General features: G+C 32.1%; 1 protein-coding gene across 1 annotated transcript in view; it reads right to left on the reverse strand.

The window, feature by feature from the left end:
- LOC113375603 (probable G-protein coupled receptor 27) overlaps positions 1-17,286 on the reverse strand; it is a 521,019-nt gene that overhangs the window by 290,216 nt on the left and 213,517 nt on the right. The gene's annotated exons all lie outside the window — the stretch shown is intronic.

The raw sequence follows: 17,286 nt of genomic DNA on the forward strand, positions 1-17,286 counted from the left end.
ATGTATGTGCGGATACAAATTTTTGTCGACGATTTCGGGAACACGGATCAACCGATTTGAATAATTCAAAAAGCATTCGATTTGTATTAATAAGGAGACGTGCTGATTAGTTTTTGGCGAATGCGGGTCTAGCCGTTCCAAAGATACGGGGCAAAAAGTGCCGAAAACAGTAAGTCAGTTTTTAAGAGAACGGAGCGTCCGATTTGAATAATTCAAAGAACGTTTCACTTGTATTGACAAGATGAAGAATTGGCCAAATTTTCATGAAGGCAGGTCTAGTGGTTTCAGAGATCTAATGAAAAAAAGTATAAAAAAATGCCATTCGGCGGTTAAAAATGATCATTAGACATATTCACATCAAGTTATCAGATATTTTATAGAGATTTTAATAATAAGACTAATTTTTTTTACATTTCTATAGGTTCCGTACCAATGCTTATGCGTTAGACGGCGGCGCGGCACTTGCGCGCTTTGACATTTCGTCTCTACGCAGTTCAAGCAGTACGATTGCTTTGAAAAAAGTCCAGAATTTCTAAAATATGTCAAAATGAAGAAAACATTTTTCTTTTCAAAAAAAATTTGTTTTCAAAAAAAAAAATTTTTTTTCAAAAAAAGTAATTTTTTGTCAAATTTATAGTTTCTCAAAAAAAATTTTTTTTTTAAGTAAAATTTTTTCAAAAATGTTAATAGATGTTAAAAAAAAAAAATTGGTATGGAAAGTTCCAGCAATTTGCCTTGAGGCACGATGCCTTAATTGTCTTAAGGCAGAATTCCACTTACAGCTAGTTTGTTTATAAAACGGGAGCATCAAATAATGCTTCAATTTATGTTGCATAACATCGACTTCTCTTCGATCTAAAGCAAAGTTTCGTTTCGTTTGAGTAAAATATTATCCGGCTTTGATGTTAACAGTTTTGCGGTGCGAAGTGGCCGCTGGACTCGCGCCAATTGGGTCAACGCCGATGACAAAGAAGAAGCGGGTTGTGTATCTACTATCTAGTCGCGTTGCCGTGCGGGCTGACTGTTCCGCTGTTGAGTCACTTTCCTTCTCGTTCGTGTATTTGAGGCAACGTTTTTCCTCCGATTCGATTATGTAATAGAATCTATACTTGTAAAAAAGGATATACAACGGATAATTGATTTTAGGGTTACTAGGACCACCAACAAAATGACTATATATAAAACTCCTTAGTGCACAAATTGTTGCCACTCCACATGAACAAATATTACATCAATGAAATTAATAAATTATTTCAAATTAGAAATCCATATACTGAACGGATTGCATGGATAAAACTGTAATTAGGCAGAAAATAATACAATATATTTGCAAATTATTTCGAGACTAATGAGGCATGGCATTATACCTTAAAATTACGATCATAGTTCCATGTTTATCTTTATTATAATTTTATTTTATTTTAAGAACTTAATTTATAAACACAATTATGTGAATGTTATAATTAACTTCCCGTAGGGTAAGTTATTGTAATCGTTCAAAAATCGAAATTGAAAATTTTTGCATTTCTCGACGTTTTGAAGGTTTCTGAACATTTTGGCATACCTCAGATATAATGGATGTGTGTGTGTGTTTTGTGTGTCCGCATTTTTTTGCTCACGTTTTCAGGCGCACGGACCAACCGATTTGAATGATTCAAAAACATTCGATTCCTATTGATAGGGAGACGTTCTGATTAGTTTTTGGCAAAGGCACGTCCAGCAGTTACGGAGATAAAAAGCGAAGAGTGCAGAAAATAGAAATCGAGTTTTTGAGAGAACGGAGCATCCGATTTGAATTATCTAAAATCATTCAATTAGTAATGCTTAGGAGAAGTGGTTATTAGTTTTTGGCAAAGGCAGGCCAGCCATTTCGAAGGTACAGAGCTAAATGTGCCAAACTTGGCACATCGGCTCTCAAAAAAGTTTTTGAGACAACTAAGCGTCCGATTAAAATGTGTCAAAGAACTTTCTGCTTGTTTTAAAAAAATAATTGATTTTGGAAAAAAAAACTGTTTCAAATTTTTTTTAATTTTATTTTTTTTTAAATTTTTTTTTGTATATCGAAAATAATTCAGATTTTATTTTTAATTCTGACTAACTTATAATATACTTTACACAAATAATTTCAATTTTGCAATTCAGTTTATATAATTCTTATAAATATTAGACAATGTTACAATATTTATAATAATCTATTTGAAATCTGTAATATTCCTCGAACATTTTGTTACGGTACGGGAAGTTTCAGCAATTTGCCTTAACGATATCATACACCCCACTAGTTTTATTTTGTTTTAGTATAGGGTAGGGGTGCAGAGTATCAATTTGACTTTCAGTAATTATATTGTAAAATATTTAAAAAAATATCGAACTTATAGTCTAGTTAAATTAATCGTTGTAGATTTTTTTTTCTATTTCTAAAAGGGACAGCAAAGAATTATAAAAGTCCACAAATTTATTTTTTATTCTAAAAAAGTTTTGCGGAATAATAGCTTCATTATTTAATCAACGCGATTTAATTTAAGTTTTAGGTTGAACAACAAAATTAAAAATTATAATGTAAATATATGAGGCAGCGCTTGAGCAATTATATTGTGAATTATATCAAAACAAATAGCACATATCAAACAAACAATTATCTGGCTATGATCAGTAAATCTCTCACATAATTCATCATTCTAAATTTTTTTTTTGCTGTTTTCCAAAAATCAGTCAATTGGTTTTTTTACGCGTAAAATGGAAAGGCCAGGGAGCAAACAGTTCCACTGTCTTATTTTAATTTTAATGGATTTTACGAAATAATTATTCAATCAGTGCATCATGGATATATTTTTCACAAAGATAACACTGCATATTATCTTGATCTGGTATTTCGTCAGAAATATTCATAAGCAGAGTTAGAATAACTATGTACTAAATTTTTCTCTTGTAAAAGCTATTTTTAACTTAGTATACTTGTTATGCATTATTTTTCACTGTTTACACGATTGCTAAAGTGAAGGTTCAGTTGGTCCTTTTTACCCTATCCACTTGTACGCTTTTATAGAGATCATATAAAAAATATGAATCTAAAGTAAAATTAATAAAATATCTTATAAAACAATTAAATAAATTATATTTAAAAATTATATTATGGTTTTGTATACTAAACAACAATGCTCACAACCAAAAAACTAACAACAAAAAAAACTTTTGTTATGGATTTTCAACTATTGCCGTATATCTCCTGATAGCAATATCGTAAGAATCATGGCATGGCTGGTTATACATCTTTTTCCCTGCACTTTGAAATATTGTTGTTGGAAAATTCGTTACATTACTTCTTTTTGACATTTCGGTATAGTCGACGTTTTTACCCGCAGACCTTAAAGCCCCGCTCTACCCTATTATTAAATATAAAACATATTTTTCACGCTCTTACATCTGGATATATCTTGCTCTGGTAGGTATTTCTGTTTAATTTATCACAATGAAATTCATCATTTCTTAAAATTCTATTTCAATTTCAAATCAAAGTAAAATCAAAACTACGCGTTATAATTAATAGAACAAACATAAATAGGTTTCTAAATTCAACAACATTGTCTATTTCATTTAACTACAAATACTCATCTCAGTCCTCTTGCCACAATTTCCAATACTGAGAAACGTAACATTTCAAGTTAGAGCACTTCTACCTAATTAAGAGGTTTCCGAGTCTACGAGTGGTCTATGTACAATATCCAATTGTTAACTCTTGAGCTGAGAGATGCTGTGAACGACAGATATATATTTACACAGGATATCCAATATCGATTTTTGATATTATATGGCTTGAAATATCGATGACAATCAATTACAATATTAAGGAATACTCGGAAGGAAATTCTATATTCTGAAATAATCGAGAATGACGTCAATGGTTGTAATAGCAGTAATGGACTATATTGCTTGATGAGAAATCACTTATATTAATATTTAAATGCAATTCTGGTTCTTTGAGAAATATTTTTCAATTATTTTGAAAAATATAGTTTTTATAATTCATATGTTAAATTATTTATAATATAATATATAAATTGAACATTTTATTAATTCAAGAAGAGATTTTTATTATTTTTTTATGCATAAATATTAGAATTTTAGATTAATATCAAGTTTAGTATTACTAAATGTTTGCCAAATCAAATGTTATCGATTATATCGATAATAATTTTACCAGAGTAATGATAATTATACTAAATGTGTGTAAAGTTCTAGAATGTTTATAGAATTACATTTTCTACAAAAGTTCTAGAAAATTCAGAATATGTGCTTATATGTTTTGAGCATATAAATTATATAGAATAAATCAAATCTTTGTAATAGTAACAAAAATTTAAAATTCATCAAAACTTATAATTTACATTAAATTACAAATTTTTCAAATTGAGTTTCAAAAGAGCAATAAATTCTGTATCACAAATATTAAGAGCTCCTTGTGGAGGAGTTGTTAAAAACGAGAGCTAGCAATTCCTATTCTCGGGATAGATCACGACATCGACTAGATCTTGAAATCATAGATCTCAAGTAAAAATGGTTTTTCGGAGGCATTGCTGCAACATACTCAAATAACTATTAGACATTAGGGCAAAGTAGGGCTTATCTCAAAAACAAGTTGAGAATTTTTTGACAACATTATTTTAAAGTAGAGGGAAGAAGATATACAACCAGCCATTACCTTGATTCTTAAGGCGTTACTGTTAGAGATAAACGGTAATGTTTGGAAATCTATAACAAAAGTGTTTTCTTTTGTTGTTAGTGTTTTTAGTTGTGAGCACTGTTGTTTAGTTTACGAGACCTTAATATAATTTTTAAGTATACATTATTTAATAGTTTTATAAAATATATTGTTATTGTTATTTATGTTAGATTTAACACTTTTTTCATATAACCTTTATAAAGGCTTGCATGTGAGTGACGTCAAAAAGACCATGCAGGCCTTTACTCTGGCAAATAATAAAAAAATGGTAAATGAAACAGTAAATTATGTTGAAAAAAGCAATTTTACAATATATAAGTTAAATAGATAGTTATTACAATACTGCTGATTAATATTTCTGACAAAATTGCAGATCAAAATTATATATAGTGTTATCCTTGTAAAAATGTACCCATGAAATTCAAATTTGGCATTGGGTAAATAATTTAGTTATTATTTAGTAAAATTCTTAGAAAAATAAAAATAAGACATAGGACTCGTTTGCCCGGTCTATGGTATAAAAAAGACCAGGGGACAATTTTTTAAGTAACAGCAAAAAAAAACATTTCTGCGCTGACGAATTAACTGTGAATTTTACTAAACGGATTCAGATAATTGTTTTTTTGATATATGTTATTTGTTGTGATATAATTGGTTTGATTTTCACAATATAATTGCTTGAAGTCAAATTGGATGTTTGTGACTCGCCCTACCCTTCATATAATCGCCTCACGAAGAAAATGGTTTAAACGCTGGTTAGCCTATTTAGGATAAACAGTTCTAATTGCTCTTGCAATGAAAAAAACAAATATTTAAAAAAATCTTCAAAAAATTCATCAAATTCTAATTGCAATAATCCATTAACTTCAACACAATCTAATGAATTTTATTAAATTCTATATTCCAAACGCCCATGTTTACCTTTTTTTAAATGAATAAATCTAATACAAAAGCTTTAAATAATATTTATTAACAAAGAAGAAACAATTTATAAACTTCTCCGTTTTCAAAAAAAATCCGATTCGCTACTTTTATGTTTTCCCCACGTTTCAAGCCATTCTGAATCGAATGAGATGAAATTTGGAAAAAGTATCTGTGTGTCTGAACAGATTTTTGCCGTAAATCGACGTTGTCTCAAAAACGACTGGGCCGATTTCAAAAATTTAAAAGCCATTCAATGCACCTCAATGAGGACTATTGTTTGTCAGTTTTGTGCGACGATCGGCAAAGCCATTTCTTTATAAATAGCAGAGAAGTGAGAAATTTTTCGTCCACGTTTTAGCCCGCAATTCTGAATCGATTTTTTAAATTCAAAAACCGTTCGAAAGATATTTGTTGGGAATCGTGCTGATTAGTTTTTGGTAGAGATCGCCAGACCGTTTTCTTGTAATAAAGTGTTAAAAATAATTTTTTCGACGATTTTTATGATTTTTTTTGACCATCAGATACCATCGTCTTATAGATCATACTAAAGTTTTACGGCCCTACGGCAAGTCGTTTAATTTTAAAAATTCGTCATAGTTTGTAAAAATTAGTATCGTATTTTTGGCGTTTGTCAAAATTAAAATTTTCATCGACGTTTGCTTAAAAACGCCTGAACCGATTTCAGAAATTTAAAAGCCATTTGATGTATCTCGACGAGAGTTATCGTTTCTCAGTCTTGTGCGACGATCTGCCGAGCCGTTTCCCTTGTAATTTGGAAAAAAGGGTCAAAGTTTTCGTCCACATTTAAGCTCATTCTACCGAATCGATTTGAAAAAATCAAAAACTCTTCGAAAGATATTAGTTGGGAATGATACAGATTAGTTTTAGGCCAAAAATCTACGTTTTTTTGTAATTAACTGTTTTTCGCGATATAGATGATGTCTTACAGAATGAGTAGCTTTTTTGACGTTTGTTAAAATTGAAATTATACAATTTACTTTGTATAACGATAGAGGGCTTGGTCTTAATGAACATACTAAACCATTAAAGTCCTACGGAAACTGGTTCAATTATAAAAATTGTAGATTTTTGAAAACTTGCTTGTAGAAAATATTCCGAGTTAACGTGTTCGTTCGTTTTCAATTATGTGTAATAAATCCACTCGGAATACTATTAATCACTCATAAACTAATTTATTTGTTATTGATTAAGTCGATTATTTACACATATCGGGAAGTTCATGTAACTTGCCTCAAGGAAAAATACCAATACCAACTAGTTATTATTTACTGCGTATTGCTCATGAGTAAATAAACAAAAGCATATGTGTATCAATTTTGATCTAAATTCACAATAATCTTATTTGCAGTAAAATTTATTTATATTCCTGAATTCAACACGTCCGGCTAAGAACTAGCGCCGAATGTCAGAATCCACCATCCGAGTAATCCGCAATCAATTAATTGGATTGTTATGTAAAATCATCAGTGAATATTGTATGAAGTTCTCGAATTGCTTTGTCAAACGAACAATTTGTCATTGACTTTGTCGGTGGATTCTTGCCAAATAACGAAATGGGGCGCGTTAATTACTTCACAACACAACGTATTTTATTAATAAATTCAATTTGATTTCAAAACGACGTCCCGTGAGGTAAAACGACTGGCGGCGGCTGCAAGCAAATTTAGGTAATAGAACCCTTTTGTATAATATAGATAATTTATAGCGCCCCTGCAGCAAATTATAACAATTTTCCGTTTTATCGATATTAAGTTAATCACATAAATCCATTAATTGTAACGTGATATATATATATATATATATATATATATATATACATATACATATAAACAATAAGCAACATTAGTATGAAATATAGTTTGTTTTTTAGAAAACTTTGATAACAAGACTATATGAATATTTTCTATGTATTTGAAATATCATAAAACTACAAAGACATTGAATGAATTTTATGAATTGCATTTAATGTGATTAATTGTAATAAACATATTCGAGAACTAGATGTAAGTGGCTTTTTTTAAGGAAAGTTGCATGAAGTTCTCGATACATGTAAATAATTTACCTAGATTTTCTTAATTAAATAAAATTTCTATCTGTTTATATTGAAAATAATGTTTACGCTTTCACTAAAAACTAATCAGTGCAATTCCCAATCGATATTTAAAAAAAACTAAAGTAGAGTAGGGCGGAGCACAAAGGTCCAATTTGATCGAGCATTTATATTGTAAAAACTAAACCAGTTATTTCACAACAAATAACACATATCTGACTATCTGACTATGACGAGATAAACTCTCAGCTAATGCATCATTGTAAAGATGTATTTTTTTCTGGTTCTCTTTATCTAGTGGGTGGAGTGAAATTGGACGACCAGGTGGCTAACACTTGCAATGTATTATTAACTTTCCGTAGGGCAAGTTATAGTAAAAAATATAGAATATAGATAAATAGAGTTATAGAAAATTTTCATATATCTTTACGGTTCAAAGGTTTCTGAATAATTTGGCATACCTTAGAAAAAAATGGATGTATGTGTGTGTGTATGTGTGTGTGCGTGTGTGTGACTGCGGATACAAATTTTCCCAATGGTCGATGATTTCGGGAACACCGATCAACCGATTTGAATAATTGAAAAAAACATTTGATTCGTATTGATAAGCAGACGTGCTAATTAGTTTTGGCGAAAGCAGGTCTAGTCGTTCCAAAGATACGGGGCAAAAAGTGCCAAAAACGGTAACTCAATTTTTAAGAGAACGGAGAGTCCAATTTTAATAATTCAAAAAACATTGTACTTGTATTGACAAGATGAAGAACTGATTAAATTTTTTGAAAAGGCAGGTCCAGCGGTTATGGACTCTCAATAAAAATAAGTTAAAAAAATGTCATTTGGCGGTCAAAAATTTTTATTTGACATATGTACATCAAATTATCAGATATTTTATACAGATGTTAATAATGTGTACATATTTTGTGTATTTTTTTGGGTTCCGCACCAAGATTTTTATTTACGGTACGGTAAGTTCCAGCAATTTGCCTTAAGGCACTATGCCATGCACCGCGCTAGTTTTTAATTTTAAAAGATAAATTAAAAATGTGCAAAATATCACCTACATTATTCAGCCAATGTAAAGTATAAATTTCATGGGTACATTTTTTACAGAGGTAACACTGTATAAAACCTTGATCTACTATTTCTTCAAATATATTCATCAACAGAGTTGAAACAATTATTTGTTTAATTTATCTCTTGTAAAATTGCTTTAAATGAATTTCACTTGTTTTTGATATATCGGTGGTAGACCTTCTTACCTGAGGACCTTTAAGTTCCGCTCAACCCTATATTTAATTGCGCCTACGTCTATGTGCCCTTGCTCTTTTATTTCCTGTAGTTGCGATATTTCAATTTGCCAAAATAATCACCATGATACTCAGTGATTTTGAAATCCATATCATTTGTTATTTGACCAAGTACTTAAAAAATTGTCTCAGGTTTCAAAGTTTTTGATCAAGTTCATTCTATGATATTATTCGACAAATTAAAAAGCTATTGTCTACATGGTGGCGGTGTATAGAGCTTTAAACTAATTTTGAATAAAATACTAGTGTTTCGCATATTAAACCAAACCATTTATATGGCAATAAATTTAACGACTTCATAACGAAATCGAAAATTGAAACGATCATTACTTTCTCTACAGCCACAGGCACTTATTTCGTTACCCCATGAAACATGCGCGAAAAAAAAATCTCGCGATCCATTATGGTATATTAAAAGCGATGACAGCAAATGACAACCTCACGTCGGTGATTTAGAAAAGTAAATTTCATATAAATCAAAATGCAAATCTTGTAATATCACGTAGGCTCGGCGAAATAACATTACGCAAAATTACGTATTTCGCGCATTCGTCATACCTATTTCGAAAACAATAGGACATGTTATTAAAACAAATATTTCGCCGTGTTCCATCCAACAATGGCCGGGATTTCGCGAACGCGGAACTCATAATCCTGTTTTACTTTGGGTAATAAAATTTATTGCAGGAAAAATATATTAACCCGGACGAATGGCTCGTTATATACGAATCATAACCATTTGGAGGAAAAGCCGTGTGTTTCGCGCTTTTTGGGGACAGTCGTAGGCCATTAATAATTGCCCTACAAAAGGAGCTGAAGTACATCCCTGGGACACAGATAGGACGATAATGTTGATACGTACTTACTCTATGTACATTAAAAATAATTTCATCGCGTGAGGTAGAAATTAAATTAATTCTTCTTTGTTTGTGATTTTAAAAATATATTTTGTGTGTAACTGTCATAAATATATTTGTTCATGCATATTTAACTATAGAGTAGAGCGGGGCTTAAAGATCCGCAATATTTGAATTTTAAACGGTCATGTTTACAAATCTATGACAAAAGTATTTTCTTTCGTTGTTAGTTTTCTTTATTGTAAGCACTACTGCTAAGTTTACGAGACCTTAACAATTTTTTAAGTCTACGTTATTTAATTGCGTTATTATGAGTACTGTTATTTCAAGTTATTATAACCTCCATAAATGCTTACATATGTGTAGGATAAACTAGCTGTAAGTGAAATTCTGTCTTAAGGCAATTAGGGCATCGTGCCTTAAGGCAAATTGCTGGAACTTCCCGTTCCAAAAATTATTATTTTTTTAAAACCGATTAACATTTTTGAAAAAAAAATTACTTAGAAAAAATAAGATTTTTGAGAAACTATAAATTTGACAAAAAATTACTGTTTTTTTTTTAAAAAAATTGAAAAAAATTATTTAAAAAAAAAATTTTTTTTTAAATCTTTTTTTTTTTGAAAAAAAAATGTATTCTTTATTTTGACATATGTTGGAAGATCTGAACTTTTTTCAAAACAATCGTACTGCTTTAACTGCATAGAGACAAAATATAATGCGCGTAAGCCCGCGTCGCTGTGTAACGGGTATACATTGGTACGGAACCCATAGGAATGTAAACAAAATTTATACTTATCGTTAAAATCTCTATAAAATATCTGATAATTTGATATGCATATGTCTAATGATCATTTTTGACCGCCAAATGTCATTTTTTTTTTACTTTTTTCGTTAGATCTCCGAAACCGCTAGACCTGCCCTTATAAAAATTTGATCAAATCTTCATCTTGTCAATACAAGTAAAATGTTTTTGAATTATTAAAATCGGACGCTCCGTTCTCTTAAAAACTGAGGTACCGTTTTTGGCACTTTTTGCCCCATATCTTCGGAACGGCTAGACCTACCTTCGCCAAAAACTAATCAGCACGTCTCCTTATCAATACGGATCGAATGTTTTTTAAATTATTCAAATTGCTTCATCCGTGTTCCCGAAATCGTCGACGAAAATTTGTATCCGCACACACATACATACACGCACACACACACACACATACATCCATTTTTTCTAAGGTATGCCAAATTATTCAGAAACCTCTGAAACGTGAAGATATATAAAAATTTTCATTTTCGATTTTTTCGAAAAATAACTGAAACTTTACACTGGAAAATGTGTAAATAATAAGAATATAATAAATAAAAAAGTACACTGAATTAAAAAAGATAAATTAAATTAATAGTTATTCCAGCTCTACTGATGAACATTTCTGACAAAGTACTAGTTCATAGTTATATACAGTTTATATTTTATCTGTATATTCTGCACTGGTTGAATAATATAGCAATTATTTTGTAAAATCTCTTTAAATTTTAAAATGAGACATTGAATTTATTGTCCTCTGGCTGTCCCTATTTGCCTGGCTCATGAAGTGAAAAGGGACAATAAACAAATTTTAGGAAAATATTAAAAAAAAAAAAATTCTATAATTAGTAATTAACTGAAAATTTTACTGAGCATAGTTCAATAGTTGCTTGTTTGATACGCGTGTAGATTCAATTTTACTGTAATTATACTGTCTAAGCCAAATAAACCACATCACAACAAATAAATATTATGTATAAAACTAAGACACAGCCAAAAATGACCATTACACCATTAAAAAAAGGCCGGAAGAAACCTGAAAACAAAATCTTTATATTCGCTGAACACATATTTCAAACTTTGCCTCCAGCCTCATAGAGGTGCGCAAATTACGAAGAGAAATTTATCTATAATTTTCTCAATATTGTCTCCTCACCCAACAAACAGATAAAAATCACCGATTCAGAAGTTGCACAAGAAATTAGGTATTTTAACTCAGCAGAAGCTCTGGGACTTATTTTCATCACAATTAAAATGATTAAAGAGTTACCTGACCAGATGAACCAATTTTTGTCCATTGTCTTGAACGGCATAATTAGAACTCAATCATTTCCTTCAGACTGGAAAATTGCAAAAATCATAATTGCTAACCCAGGTTCAATCTGATAGAGTCTTCTACGCGATTTAGTTCGCAGCCCGTTATATCCAAAATATTTGGAAAACACTTATTAAAACAAAATAATTAACTGTCCACAGTGAATTTTTTTTTGGAAATTTTGAATTTTTATTTAAAGCACATCGAGCTGCTTTAGCTGCATAGAGACGAAATATCGAAGCGCTTAAGCGCCGTGTCGCAGCCTAACAGACAAACAATGTAACGAAACCCATAGAAATGTAAACAAAATTTATATTTATCATTAAAATCTCTATAAAATATCTGATAATTAACTTCCCGTAGGGCAAGTTATAGTAATCGCAAAAAAATCGAAAATGAAAATTTTTGCATTTCTCGACGTTTCAAAGGTTTCTGAATATTTTGGCATACCTTAGAAAAAATGGATGTATGTGTGTGTGTGTGTGTGTGTGTGTATGTATGTATGTATGTATGTGTGTGTATGTATGTGCGGATACAAATTTTCGTCGACGATTTCGGGAACACCGATCAACCGATTTGAATAATTCAAAAAACATTCGATTCGTATTGATAAGGAGACGTGCTGATTAGTTTTTGGCGAAGTCAGGTCTAGCCGTTCCGAAGATACGGGGCAAAAAGTGCCGAAAACGGTAACTCAGTTTTTAAGAGAACGGAGCGTCCGATTTTAATAATTCAAAAAACATTTTACTTATATTGACAAGGTGAAGAACCGATCAAATTTTCATAAAGGCAGGTCTAACGGTTTCAGAGATTTAATGAAAAAAGTAAAAAAAAATGCCATTTGGCGGTCAAAAATGATCATTAGACATATGCACATCAAATTATCAGATATTTTATAAATATTTTAACAATAAGTATAATTTTGGTTTACATTCCTATGGGTTCCGTACCAATGTTTACGCGTTAGACATCGACGCGGCGCTTACGCGGTTTGATATTTCGTCTTTATGCAGTTAAAGCACTACGATTGCTTTGAAATAAAGTTTAGAACTTTCAAAATATGTCAAAATAAAGAAAACATTTTTCTTCAAAAAAAAAAATTAAAAAAAAAATTAAAAAAAAAATTAAAAAAAAATTTTTTTTCAAAAAAAGTAATTTTTTGTCTAATTGTTTGTCAAAAATCTTATTTTTTCGAAGTAAATTTTTTTCAAAAATGTTAATCGTTTTTAAAAAAAAAAATAATTTTTGGTACGGGAAGTTCCAGCAATTTGCCTTAAGGCACGTTGCCTTAATTGCTTTAAGACAGAATTCCACTTACAGCTAGTTTGATTTTATAAGTCTAATGATAATTTTTGACCGTCGAATGGCTTTTTTTTATTTTTTTTACTCGATCTCCCAAACCGCTACATTTGCCTTACCAAGAATTTAATCAGTTCTTCCTTTTGTCAATGCAAGTAGAATGATTTTTGAATTATTAAAATAAGACGCTGGATTCTCTTAAACACAAAATTACCGCTTTTGGCACTTTTTGCCCGGAATCGTCGACGAAAATTTGTATCCGAACACACACACACACATACATCTATTTTTTAAGGTATGCCCAAACGTTCAGAAGGTTTCAAACGTAAAAATGTATGAAAATTTTCATTTTCGATTTTTTTTTTGCGATTACTATAACTTACCCTACGAGATGTTAAAAAACTATTGTTTCGCGGCATTGTTGGACACAGCACACGCTTTCGGCAAAGAGTGGCACAGGAGGCTATTATATAAAACCAAAATGAATCATTCCATACTTTTTACTTTTTACTTAAATCTTACTTTTTACTGAACTTATAAAAAAGATATGCTACAAACACATAACACTATAATAGAAATGTAATTCAAACTATGGAGATTAAACTACGAAAATCAAAACGAAAGGCTACAAATACGGTGACCAAGATTCAAACAAAATTTTGTTAATTACCTGGGTATGTATTTGAAAAATCATATAAACTGAAAGACTCACATTCCCACAAACACGATAACATGTGGAACCTTTCAGAAGAACTCTGTATTAGATATAATACTACAAAGATCATCTGAACCCCACTTCTGACAAAATTCTTATATATGAAGTTATCTGTAAGCCAGTTTGGACATATGGTCTTCAATTATAAGGTGCAACTAACGAAGTTGTGCCAGGATATAGTAGTGACAATCGTCATAACAGCTAAACTATATTGATTTTGAGATAGGGTCAAATAAAGTAGTATGAAGTTTGTTTATTATTTTACTGTTTAAACTTTATATGTTACTTGTATATAGATAGCATCGCTTTATTTGTTATTTTTAGTTAGTTGAATATAAGTATCAAATTACCAGTAATTATTTTTGTTTTATGCGACATGTATACATTGTGACATGTAATTATTGCCCTTTTGGGCAAATAATTAACGGATAAAGAAAAATCTAACCCGACTAAAATAAAATACGAAAGAGGAAGAGAAAATAAAATTTAAAGAATATTCATATGCTTTATTGTGTGCATATTTCTTAAAAGTCATTACAAAATAGTCCTGTGTTTGAAGCTATGTTTTATGCCTGTTACAACCGTCCTGATGGTGTGGACAGTTGTGCCGCTCACCCTTTTCTTGTATAATTTGATTTTATTCAGTATTTCCATATAGACAAACATAGTCAAATTATAATTTAATTTTTACCTTGCCAACTGGTAAATTAACAAAGTTTTTGCTAATCAAAAAAGTGACACGAAAGTCATTATGATGATAATAAATTAACTATGGCTACGTAAAACTCAACTTCAAAATCTTATTGCAGAGTAATGCAGCTTCATTATATGACTATATTTCTTTTAGTATTTCATAATTTTATAGTCTATTAAAAGTTTTTGATAATTAAAATCCCCTTAGATTATGGAGTGAACAAAGAGCTCCACAACTCAAGGAACAATTATTAAGCATAAAAGTTGAGAAAACTTTTCATCAGGGCAAATGAGTATCAGGCATAACGTTTTATGACCTGCAGTCATATGAAATAAATAAATGCATTTTAATGAGTGTTTTAATATATGACAAGAAAAATCTTAAATGTTTCTACATTGCATATTTAAATTATGCGAGAAGGTAAAATCCCAACATGATAAATGAAATAGATGTAATCATAGGCAAACAGATAGCATACTGTTTAAGACATTTAGTTTAGTAAACGTTCAATTTTTATTGTGTCTTAAATTATATTCTATAGAGTAGAACGAGTCTTAAAGGTCCACGGGTAAAAAGGTCCACAAAAATTTAACAACAAGATTTGAAAGTAAGAAGATAAAGCCATCACCTTGCTTCTTACGACGTTGCTATTTGGATATAAAAGACAATGTTTGAAACTCTATATACTAGCAGTAATATTTTTTGTCGTTGTTAACTTCCCGTAGGGCAAGTTATAGTAATCGCAAAAAAATCGAAAATGAAAATTTTTATATATCTTTACGTTTCAAAGGTTTCTGAACATTTTGGCATACTTTAGAAAAAATGGATGTATGTGTGGTGTGTGTGTGTGTGTGTGTGTGTGTGTGTGTGTGTGTATGTGTGTGTGTATGTATGTTTTTTTTTTTTTTTTTTTTTTATAGAGGTGCGAAAAAAAATCTTCATAAGACACCGCCATCGTTGATACTCCACTGTCCATCCTACAGCGGACAACGACGGACAGTAGTGTGGAGATTTTTACCCACTAAAAAAAAACACTCCTCTCCCCTCTCCCCGCAGATGGTACGGAGAGGACTGGATTGGAACCGCGTTAGCATTACATCAATCCAGTTCGTGCTGCGCCTTGCGACGCCTGTTTCCGACTACTGGTCCCTTTCTCCGGTTTTAGCCTTCAAAAGATGCTGTGCATAAGCTGCTACAGCTGACCAGTTTTCTTCTTGTTTCATCATATAGGTCACAAGACTTGAGGGGGTGAGCCTGGTGCCTATAATGTTCTCGGCGTTGTTGCGATATTCCTTCCACCGAGCACATTCAAAAAACGTGTGCTCAGCGTCGTCGATTTTTTCTGGACAGTATTTGCACATTGGCGTGCTATGCAGGCCCATCTTAAAAAGATACGCATTAAACTGTCCATGTCCTGTCAGTAGCTGGGTCAGAAAGAAATCTGTGTCGCCGTATTTTCGAGAGAGCCAGGCGCTAATGTTTGGGATCAGGCGCGCCGTCCATCTGCCCGTCTCTCCTGACGTCCACCGATCTTGCCACTCTTGTAACGTTTCATTTTTAATTCTCGACCTTGTTTCTGTGGAATTTTCGCCACCTAATTTAGCGTCGTAGAGTTTTGCTCTCTCGAAAGCTAGCAAGTCAATCGGTGTGGCTCCTGCTATTACCAGTACGGCTGCTTCTGAGACCGTGCGATAGGCACAGGTAACTCTCAGAGCTCCTCGTCGTTGCACTGCCGCTATTTTGCGCCGATAAGTCTTTTGCTTGAGGATATCCGCCCATATTTCCGCTCCGTATAGCAATACAGAATGGACTACCTCAAGCAAGACTCGTCGCTTTCGGGTTCGTGGTCCCATGCAGTTAGCCATAATCCTTGACAGGTTGGATACTGTCTTGCTAGCTTTTATGCATGCACTATCGAGATGTTCACGGAAGGATAGCTTCTCATCTATCATTACTCCCAGGTAGCGCAAGGCCCTTGTCGACGTCAAAGTTGTCTCTCCCACGTCTACGGTGAATGGTTTTGGAAACCATTTTTGTCGGGTCAAGACAACCATCTCCGTTTTTTGTTTGGCGAGTTTTAGGTGGTGTTGCTCAAGCCAGGTCTCTATGGTGTCGACGGTCTCTCGAACGAGTAGTTCAGCCTCCTCAATGCTGTCCACTACGATTGTGGCTGCGACGTCGTCCGCAAAGCCCGTGAGTTCCACCTGCTTCGGCAAGGGGATCTCCAGGAGCTCGTTGTAGACAGCGTTCCACAAATCGGCTCCTAAGATTGAGCCTTGAGGTACCCCAGCTGTAACCTCGTGTTCTTGATGACCTTCCGTCGTTTCCACTATCAACTTTCTCCCATCGAGGTAGTCGTCTATTAATCCTAGATTTTCTGGCTTTACGTCAAAATTATGCTCTAGGGCGTGTAAAATATCCTCCCAATTCGCACTGTTAAACGCGTTTTTAACGTCGAATGTGAGAAGGAGACACACTTTACGAGCTTTAAGACTACCACGCCATGCTTCTCTTGCTGTTTCCGTTACCTTCCTAATCGCGCCGATCGTCGATCGTCCTTTTTGAAATCCGTGTTGGTTCTTAGC

Source organism: Ctenocephalides felis, unplaced genomic scaffold (assembly GCF_003426905.1).
Source record: "Ctenocephalides felis isolate EL2017-DRISC unplaced genomic scaffold, ASM342690v1 CF-g0.4_SCAFFOLD_01886, whole genome shotgun sequence".
NCBI classification, from domain to species: Eukaryota; Metazoa; Arthropoda; class Insecta; order Siphonaptera; family Pulicidae; genus Ctenocephalides; species Ctenocephalides felis.